The sequence below is a fragment of the Excalfactoria chinensis genome, chromosome 4, assembly GCF_039878825.1.
Source record: "Excalfactoria chinensis isolate bCotChi1 chromosome 4, bCotChi1.hap2, whole genome shotgun sequence".
Lineage (NCBI taxonomy): Eukaryota > Metazoa > Chordata > Aves > Galliformes > Phasianidae > Excalfactoria > Excalfactoria chinensis.
In genome coordinates, this window is record NC_092828.1 from 26,332,532 (window position 1) to 26,342,239 (window position 9,708).

General features: G+C 37.4%; 1 long non-coding RNA gene across 1 annotated transcript; it reads right to left on the bottom strand.

The window, feature by feature from the left end:
- Positions 1-6,672: 6,672 nt before the first annotated feature.
- LOC140252211 (uncharacterized) lies at positions 6,673-9,413 on the bottom strand. Its single transcript, XR_011903579.1, has 3 exons — positions 9,090-9,413; positions 7,878-7,997; positions 6,673-7,736 (listed from the first exon to the last, which is right to left on the bottom strand). It is a non-coding gene; the product is annotated as an uncharacterized lncRNA (long non-coding RNA).
- Positions 9,414-9,708: the final 295 nt, after the last annotated feature.

The window sequence follows — 9,708 nt, forward strand, 5'->3', positions numbered from 1 at the left end:
TATCCGGTGAGTCTGTGTCTTGACTTCTGAGTGTGATTCTGATCATCCCAGTTAAAAAGACGCAGCAGATCTAGGACATTTTCGAAAGCGGAAGGTAAATCAGATCAGAAGTATGGAGATTAAAAATACACTTACTATGGAAAAGAGATCACTGATAGGAGATGTATAAGATGGGATTATGTAAAATCTTGAACAGTACAGATAATACAGACAAGGAAAGTTCACTCTTCTCATAGCAGAATTGTTCAGGAATAGGTTTATAACAATTTAAAGAGAAGGTATTATTCATAATTAAATAATACAACTGCCATTACAACTGCCATGGAAAGACAGCTCAGAGAAGGACTTAAGAAATTAATGTACAAGATGTCTTGCAAGAACTAATAAAAGCAAAGGTTAGGAATCATCAGTACCTTCAGTGTCTTCTATTATCAGACACTATTTCTCTTACTGTATGAAGCATCCAGCTTGGACAGCATTTAAAACAAAATAAGAATTTGAGAGAGAAAGTTTTGTAATTCATTTAAATAGGGCTTTTGTGAAGCACCTGAAAGAGAATTTATTTTGACAGATAATTTACTGATCACATTATCTAAAGCCTATCCTGTTCCTCAGCGAGTCTTGTTTCATAAATGGTGGAAACTGAGCCACTGAAAAAGAACACCATTCATTTCATTGAAATTATTAAATATATAAGAAAAATTTGAAATAATAAATTTAACCGGGAATGATTTCATCAATTAAAAAAGCTTTTATTAGTGGTTTTACAGCCACATTGTATGTTTGCTGGAGGAAGGTCTGTTTTTCATACATGACTTCGTTCTTCAGATACTTTGTATTGCGCTAGGATCAGTTACTAAATGGCTGCTACACTACCTTAGAAATCGCTTCATTTCAGTGATGAGTGGGGAATTTTTTGAGTTGACGCACGTGGTAGAAGTGCTGCTTGCAATGCCGGAGGCCCGGGGTTCGAATCCCCCCTGTGGCGCAAGTAGTAGAAGTGCTGCTCTGCTACACAGAAGGCTCGAATCCCGGGAGTTGGACTCGATGACCTCTAAGGTCCCTTCCAACTCGCACGATACTGTGATACTGTGATACTGTGTGAATCACACTTTCCAAAGCTCAGAATTACAACTGGACATTGATGGAAGGTGAGGTTCTAATCAAATTTATTCTTGTATCTTCATATTTAGTTTATCAGGAACTTAAAAAACAAACAAACAAACAAACAATATGTATTTTAAACCCACCACTCGTGGTTGCATATAAAGGAGAGAAGGAAAAGTAATCTGATTGCAGTGAAGTTACTGTGTTCTACTAAACAGTGAAAAAAGAATTTAAAGGTGAAGAAGAAAAGAAGAGGTATAAGTTTACTTATGCTTGAACTGCTAATGCTCTCTGAAAGAAACAAAGCTATCTCTGAAAAGGAAATATATATATAAATTTCAGTGTATTTTAAAAACACCTTAAATATAGGTTCACATTTTTTAATCTTCATAGAATGCATGACTAACATTGACAAAATCCCATAACTTATTGCAAGAACAGGTTGCTCAGAAAGGTTTTTGATGACCCTTTCCTGGTAGCATGCAAGACCAGGCTGGATGTGGTTTGGAGCAACATGGTCTAGAGGGAGGTATCCTTGTCCATAGCAGGGGGTTTGGAATGAGGTGATCTTGAAGATCTTTTTCCAAGCCAAACCATTTTATGATGATTTTATACAAAAACATATATTAAAAAAAAAAAAACAAACAACAAAAAAAACAAAAAACAAAAAAAAAACTCTTTAGCATGTTGATATCAATCTAGACTCTCAAGTGTATGAAATAACAACATAAAGTACTCACCCAAATTTAGCAACTGAATATAATAAATAACATCTACTTAAAGCATACCTCATTTCTGTATTTGATATTTTAATTGCTGAAGCTCCGAAGTCAGATTTTTCTGCAAAGCTACATGCTTCATCCAACAGAGAGATCCATTGGAAAACTGTAGTGCAAGAATATTATCTGTTCATTCCTACATATATGTTCCGTTGCAAACTCAGCTGCTATTATATGAAATTCACTTTTATTTGATAAAGATGAAGAGTAAAAATATATTACGGTTCTTTACGACTTTGGAAAGGGTGATGTACCAATGGCTTCACTCTATAAACTAATCTATATCTATTCAAAAATTATTCAATTCTCAGTTATTCTTCTGTTCTCATTTTATGAGTCTTGAACAAATTTAAATGAAACTCTTGAATAAATAACACATCACTAGGCTACAAGATTTTCTCTGCCATCACATTTTACTCTTTAGATTGAATGTGTTTCCTCAGACTGTTCCCAAGTTCTAAAAACAACCTAGGACATAATTCTGAGAAATTCAGTATTTACAAAAGTGTATTTGAAGTTAAAACTACAAGCATAGAAACGTAATTAAAGAGAAACTGTGTTTATGAAATTTCCTGGGCTGGTTATGAGTCTTTTCCCAACTTGTTGAGAAAGTATGGTTCTCCATGCATATTCGTAACACACTGAATTCAGTCAATATGAGAATGAGTATATGCAAGTAATAACGATAAATATAATTGGACTATCACTCACTTTACATATTCTTTCTGAGTGATAATAAAAACATTTTTAGTTATAATTGTGGTGTTGGCAAGCAGTCAAAAGGCAGGAAGCTGGCTGAAGTGTTGGAATGGAACTCCCTGTGTTCCAGTTTCTGCCTCCTGCCCCTTGTTCTGTTGCTGCACAGCACCAAAAAGAGTTCCCATCCATGGAATTATTCCTGCATTATAGAAACTTATAAATAGTTATGAGATCTCCTCTCAGACTTCTCTAGTCTGAACAGTCCCAGGTTTCATCTTAGACATCTGCTGGACTATTTCTAGGAAACTTCTGGGTTTCTTGAAATGGGAAGTCCAGAACTGGAGATGGTATTCCAGCTGTGGCCTCACCAAGGCAGAGTAGAAGAGATCGCCTCTCTTGACATGCTGACTGCAATATTTTCACTGCATTCAATGCACCATGTTGATACAACATTTTATATTTCTCCAATGCTAAGTTTTAAATATTAGCTTTCCAGACTGCCTGGGTACACTATGATTTTGCTTATAGCAATGATGCAACTAGTTCTGGGTAAGCATGAAAAGAAAAAATTAATTGATTAAGGTGTGCTTTTCCTTTTTGAAATATTGGACACAGAGGCACATCCCTGCATGACTTCATTAGTTCCAGGCAAAATGCCAGCACAAGACTTACTTCTCTTTCAGTACTATTTGTATTTATTATTTTGTCCAGCTTGTCTTTTTTATTTGTAGTAGGTAAAGCTTAGGCTCAAATGCTCTAGAAGTTCCCCATACACACACCTATCTAGGTAGAGGTTTTGATGAAACTACATGATAAATTCAATACATGCTCCTGATGCAATGTAGGCAACCTAATTCCAACACCCACTGCAGCAGTTTAAGCAAATGATACATTCAGAAAGAATTAAACAAACAAACAAAAAAACACTTCCTTTTTTTTTTTTTTTTTTTTTTTTTTTTTTTTTTTTTTTTTTTTGAGAGTAGGAGCAATTTACAGATGGATGCGAATTCATAGGTTAAGAACTGGTGCTACATGCTGTCCATCCAGCTTGGTAATTTGATGAAGGCCACAGGAAGAGCCCACTCACTAACTGGATTACCTCTGAAGTCAGTTTCAAAGGCAATGTGTAGAATCTGAGTCTCAGGACATAGGTACAAAACATATTTCTTAATCCTTTGAATAGACAGATTTGGCAGGTATTCTCAAGCAGAAGCATGACAGGCACCACACAGCACACAAAGTGGTTGTACAGTAGACTTCATTATTGCCTACAGAAGGTTCTCTTTCAGAAAATGGCAGCCAGATGAAGAACTGCTGTTATTATCAATGTTTTACCTAATTATATCACTCTCCCAAGCTGGGAAGGCCACAATGCATTCTCTTCACCTGTCAGGAAGGATTGAAATTCATACCAGTGCTCCCTCTGCAGGTGTTTCTTTGTTAGTGTTCTATTTTAGTTGAGTGGTGCACTTCCATATTGTTTCCCTTTAGAGAACTTTGGTTAGCACTGTTTTTCTGGCTGTCTTCATTGGAAGTCCTGAAGTATGTTTGCTTGTGCCTTTTTGAGTGGTAATACTTCAAATAAGCTGTGATTTGAGTACCCATTCCCTTCTCTGTGTGTTGTCTCCCCATTTTTGTAAGGTTAGTTCAATTGACAAAGATTGTGGGTTAACTTCTGGGTAATTTCTGCTACAGTAGAAACAGCCATATTCATGAACTTTTATATAGACTATTGTTTGGTATCACTCAGGCTCCCTTAATAAACCTAATAACAGAGTTACATATCCAAACATGCCTCTTTCAGTCAAACACAATTCTTATATGGGCTAACCTACACACAAGTATTGAAGTTATTGCAATCATCTGAGAGGTGGTCATTAGAAGAATTTACAAACTATTTCCAGGAATATGGAGAACTAGTGCTCACTTCCAATGGAGTAGGATAGTCTTGGTTTCCTTGGAGTTTTATTTTCTCTGAAATCCAGTTTCTTTTTCTAAATCTAGAAAATAATTAGGAAAGCCAAAATAAAAAATAAGGCTGTTCCTTACCTTGGGTTTTAAAGAAGTAATAATTCCTCAGATTGTTATCAACATCTAGAGACTTGTCTGCCCTGACCAGTTTCCATGAATGATACCCAAATAAAATGTGCAGTAGAAAGTAATTTAATAAAGGTTGTAGGTAATCATGAAGAGAAAATTGAAGGGAAAAAAACCAAAAAACAAACAAAAAAACAAAACAAAAAAAAAACAAAAAAACAAAACAAACAAACAAAAAACTAAAAACAACCAAACTGTGACAGGAAGAACAAACAGGAACATTGTTAAGCTGCTGAACTTACTTGTTGTGTAAGCTCCCAGAGTCTGACAAATGCGCTAATTCACTGCTGAAAAAAAGTAAAACCTCAAATTTCACCATCTCTTCATATGAAGAAAACACTGCTGCTCAGTATGATTTCTTGATTTAATTACAGTGAGATAAGTGAAAAAAAAAGGAAACAAACAAAACAAAACAAAAAAACAAAACAAAACAAAACAAAAACATCACAGGCATGAGTATAAAAGTCTTTCAGCTATGTTTATTTTCTGCAGTACTGAGAGTTATTGCCTAGGATTAACTGATGATTAATTGATGAATCTGTATTTCATCCAGGCTGTCCTTGCATCTTCACAGATATAGTAAAAGTGAAGTTCTGATTCAGCAATAGAAATGTCTAATCATTTTATATTTCATGCAGTTGGATCAAATATTACTTGCAGTATCACTTAGAATCATAGAATTACTCAGGTTGGAAAAGACCTTGAAGATCATCAAGTCCAACCGCAGCCTAACCAGTACCCTAACACTAAAAACCCTCTACTAAATCATATCCCTGAGGACAACATCCAAACGGCTCTTAAATACATCCAGGGATGGCAACTCAACCACCTCCCTGGGGAGCCCATTCCAGTACCTAACCACCCTTTCTGTAGAGAAGTTCTTCCTAATATCCAACCTAAACTTGCCCTGGTGCAACTTGAGGCCATTTCCCCTCGTCCTGTCACTTGTCACTAGTGAGAAGGGACCTGCCCCACTCTCGCTGTAAGAACCTTTCAGGTACTGGAAGAGGGCGATAAGGTCTCCCCTGAGCCTCCTTTTCCCCAGACTAAACAGCCCCAGCTTCCTTAGCCTCTCCTCATAGGGCTGATTCTCCAAGCCCTTAACGAGCCTCGTTGCCCTTCTCAGGACCTGCTCCAGTACCTCCATGTCTTTCCTGTGCTGAGGTGCCCAAAACTGAACACAGTACTCGAGGTGAGGCCTCACCAATGCCGAGTACAGGGGGAGGATGATTTCCCTAGTCCTGCTCACCACACCATTCTTGATACAAGCCAAGATGCCATTGGCCCTCTTGGCCACCTGGGCACACTGCTGACTCATATTCAGCTGACTGTCCATCAGCACACCAAGGTCCCTTTCCGTCTGGGACCTTTCCAGCTACACCTCCCCAAGCCTGTAGGATTGCCTGGGGTTGTTGTGACCAAAATGCAGAACCCGACACTTGGCCCTATTGAAACTCATGCCATTGACCTTGGCCCATTGATCAAGTCTATCCAGGTCCCTCTGTAGTGCCCTTCTCCCCTCAGGCAGATCAACACTCCCTCCCAACTTAGTGTCAACTTACTGAGAGTGAGAGTTACTTGACAGAACCTAACTTGAAAAAAAAGTAACGAAGCTGAAATAAGAATAGTGGGAACTCTGGAAACACTATTCCTGTAGCTACTTTGTATTTTATGTCTTGCTTTGTGGCAGTAAATCAACATCAGCTGATGTGATCTAAATCCAACTTGTAGGTAGACTTCATGGCTGACCAGTCCAGCATACTGTAAACTTCCTTGCTACAGTCTACGTGACAGAATAAAAGTCACTTCTGGGAATGCAGTCTGACAAGTGCAGAATCATTCTCAATACTGCAGTCCCTGAGGAAAAAGCTTTTATCCTGTCAGAGACTTTAGTCCCAACCTTAAAAATCTGTACATATGTATCTACATCTGCTTATCAGTAAAACAATTCCTGTTATCTCCTGAATGCACGAATATTCAAACTAAATGTAAAATTAAAACAAAATAGTAACTGTGTTTAATTTATTAGCTGCATATATTAAATTATTAAACATTTAATCTTCTTCATAAAAGTCAGTGAGAGATATAATGTCACTTTCTCCAATGAAGTAAACTATTGAAAATGTAAGACTTTCAAACGAATTCAGGATTCTCAAAGAAAAGCCAGCTTTTAGTTAGTGGAAAAAGAAGCAGCAATTGATCAAACAATTCTACATGAAATTGTACATTTCAATGAAGGTTCAGATGTACTGCAGATTACAAGCACTAATATTTCTTGAATCTGAGCTCTTCTCCTCCATTTTAAATTCCAGTTTAACAAATGGTACAGCAAGCCAGTAATGTTTTCACTGGTGACTGTATTAGGTTAATTGGAGCATGTAAAGGAGCAAAGTCAGAAGATGCTACCATTTCATCTGCAAAGCACCAGGGAGTTCCTAGTGATAGAGAATTTCAAAACCTAGTTAATTACTACATAATATATTACATTCAGAAAAATTTTCCATTAATATACTAAAGTGCAATATCCATTAATTAGAAAAATTGTTGAAATAAGCTTGACTTGGAAATCTTAGTAGTACTACTTTTCTCCATATGCACTGTTGACATAACTTAATAATAACTCAATATACAGAGTATTTCAAACTCTCTCTCAAGTATATTTCAACAAAAAAGCAAGTAATTTCTCTTTAAGAAGTCACAATGCTGGACTTCATTCTGCAGATCTATGTGTAAAACAAATAGAATATAGGAGATAGGCTACACATAGCTGTTGAAAACCTGAATTCCGCTTTTGAGTCCCAAATGGGGATCCAAATTAAAATAAAAACACTCTCTTAATTGCCTACAATGGTCCAGTCTGCAAGTACTCAGAATGATATCTGACTGCACATGTCTACTTGCATTCCTCGTGGTCTTCCAAAACTTCACACAATCATATCAAAATAGTGGTTTTGATACAGGATTTATCAGGTGACACACACGTACTTTACTCTGAAGATATACTTAGGGTTTGAATAGCCACCTCCAGTCTTCACACTCACAAACAAGTTGAATCTAAAAAGAAACATGCAGGAATCTGTTTAGATTTTCTAGCTCATCTTAAATTATTATCGCTGAACATCTTCCAGTATTCTAAAATATGCTTTAAAATTCAGAGATGATAATGTTTTCTGTGTAATATTTAATGGTCTTTACCTCTCAGTGAAGGCCCTTCTAAGGGTATTTTCTACCATCTTCCAGTCTCTTCCCCCTGTTTGCTCTCTCCTCTCAGCCTTCTTTTTCCCTTTGCCTCTTTTCTCTCTTCTTTTTCCTCACCTTCATTTGGAGAACATGAAAAAGTGAGAGCTAAGCCAAGGAAGTAAGTTTTTCACTTCGCTTTTCTTTAAAGCCAGAGAGATTTGTGGTCATCCTAATCTCCAACAGTAATGAGTTCCCAAATCCAGGTACTGCTGCTGAGCAACCCATCTTCTGCTCTTATGGGCTTCACAAAAAAGATTGACAGTTTCATCAGTCCTAAGGAACACAGCTGTCAGGGCACAGCACTTTTGCAAAAAATACCAACAACCCCCAGACCAACCAGACAAGTAAAAATGTATTCTCCATCATGTCTGGAGGTAACCTTTTGGATAGCTCTGATATAACTTGTATTTAAGTAGTGTAGAAAGCAGTATGCTCTTTCTTAGCATGCTTATCCTGAAGTATGTGTATCAGAAATAAATGAGAATCTTTTTTAAAATAATGAAGTAAGCAGTTGTGAGCTGGAAGAAATACATACATATATGGGCCAAATCCTTGACTAAGATGATGCTATTTTTACATTCTCATTTCCTGACTGCAGCTGCACCTCCAAGCCAAAAGCAAAAAGCTTGGGGGAAAAAAAAATAGCCTAGAATTCAGTTCTTAAATCCATGTTTAAGAGCCTAACAAAGAGCCATTTGGAGGATTTATTTTTAAATGTTTTAGATGGTGCAATTATTCTACTTTTGGACTCAGAATATGGATCTAGGAACAAAAATTTGGGCCTGAAATCAGACATTGCAAATATTTCTTAAAAAACCCTTTTTGGCAGTGAATGTCATAGATACCTTTTGGATGCTTAAGACTCCATCACAGCAGATTCTTCAGTTTATGGCCAAAAGAATAGGTAAGATTGATTTTTTTAACATTCTTTTTGTTCAATGGCACATTAACAGCAAATAAACTTGCTGGGGAGCAGTCCTCAACCTAACTTTTACTCTCGCAGGCCACTAAACAAAATCCTTGATGCAGTTCAGTTTTCCTAACTCTTATTATTTCAAAAAAATCACCACTTAGCATTTTCAAGTACATTTGTCTTTGATTAAATGTTTCTGTTGTGTTTCACAACCAAAATTTTTAATGCCCAATTCCCAGTGACCCATCACTCACCATTTTGAACTATTATTTCTGGCCTTTGCGTGGCAGTCACAGGCCCCAGCTGCTCAGCTGTAGAAAACATTTTCTTCTGCAGCAGCAGCAGCTGCTGGCTGCTTGGCAGGCTCTGCAGCCAGCTGCGGGGCTACGATGTGGTGGCGAAGCTCTTGCTCTTCAGTACAAGACTCTGTGCTTGTCTTCAGTTCAAGTCATCAATGTCAAAAAGCTGTTAAGAAGATTTTTAATTGGTGCAACAAAAGCCTGGTCACTGTCAGGTCGTCAAAATTTCCACACACAGACTGAGCCTCCAAGGCTCCCAAATTTCTTTGCTCAGTGGGCAGGCAAGCAGGCTGTCTGCCAAGCCAAAAAAATGTTAGTTTTGTGCAGTCTTACACATGACCCATATATTTGTGACAGGATTTTCAATGATGCCCCGACGAGCTGTGATTCCAGCTATTCACTGCCACCTGGAGGAGTACAGGTTAAGCTAGGAGAGCATTGCTACCTCCAATTACGGTTTAACTGCTCAGAATGGCTTTCAGGTTTCGTTTGGCACCCTGGCAGAGAAATTAGGCTGGAAGCTAGGTTTTAGTATCAATAAAGGTCTGTATGTGTGTGTGTTTGTGTTTAAATC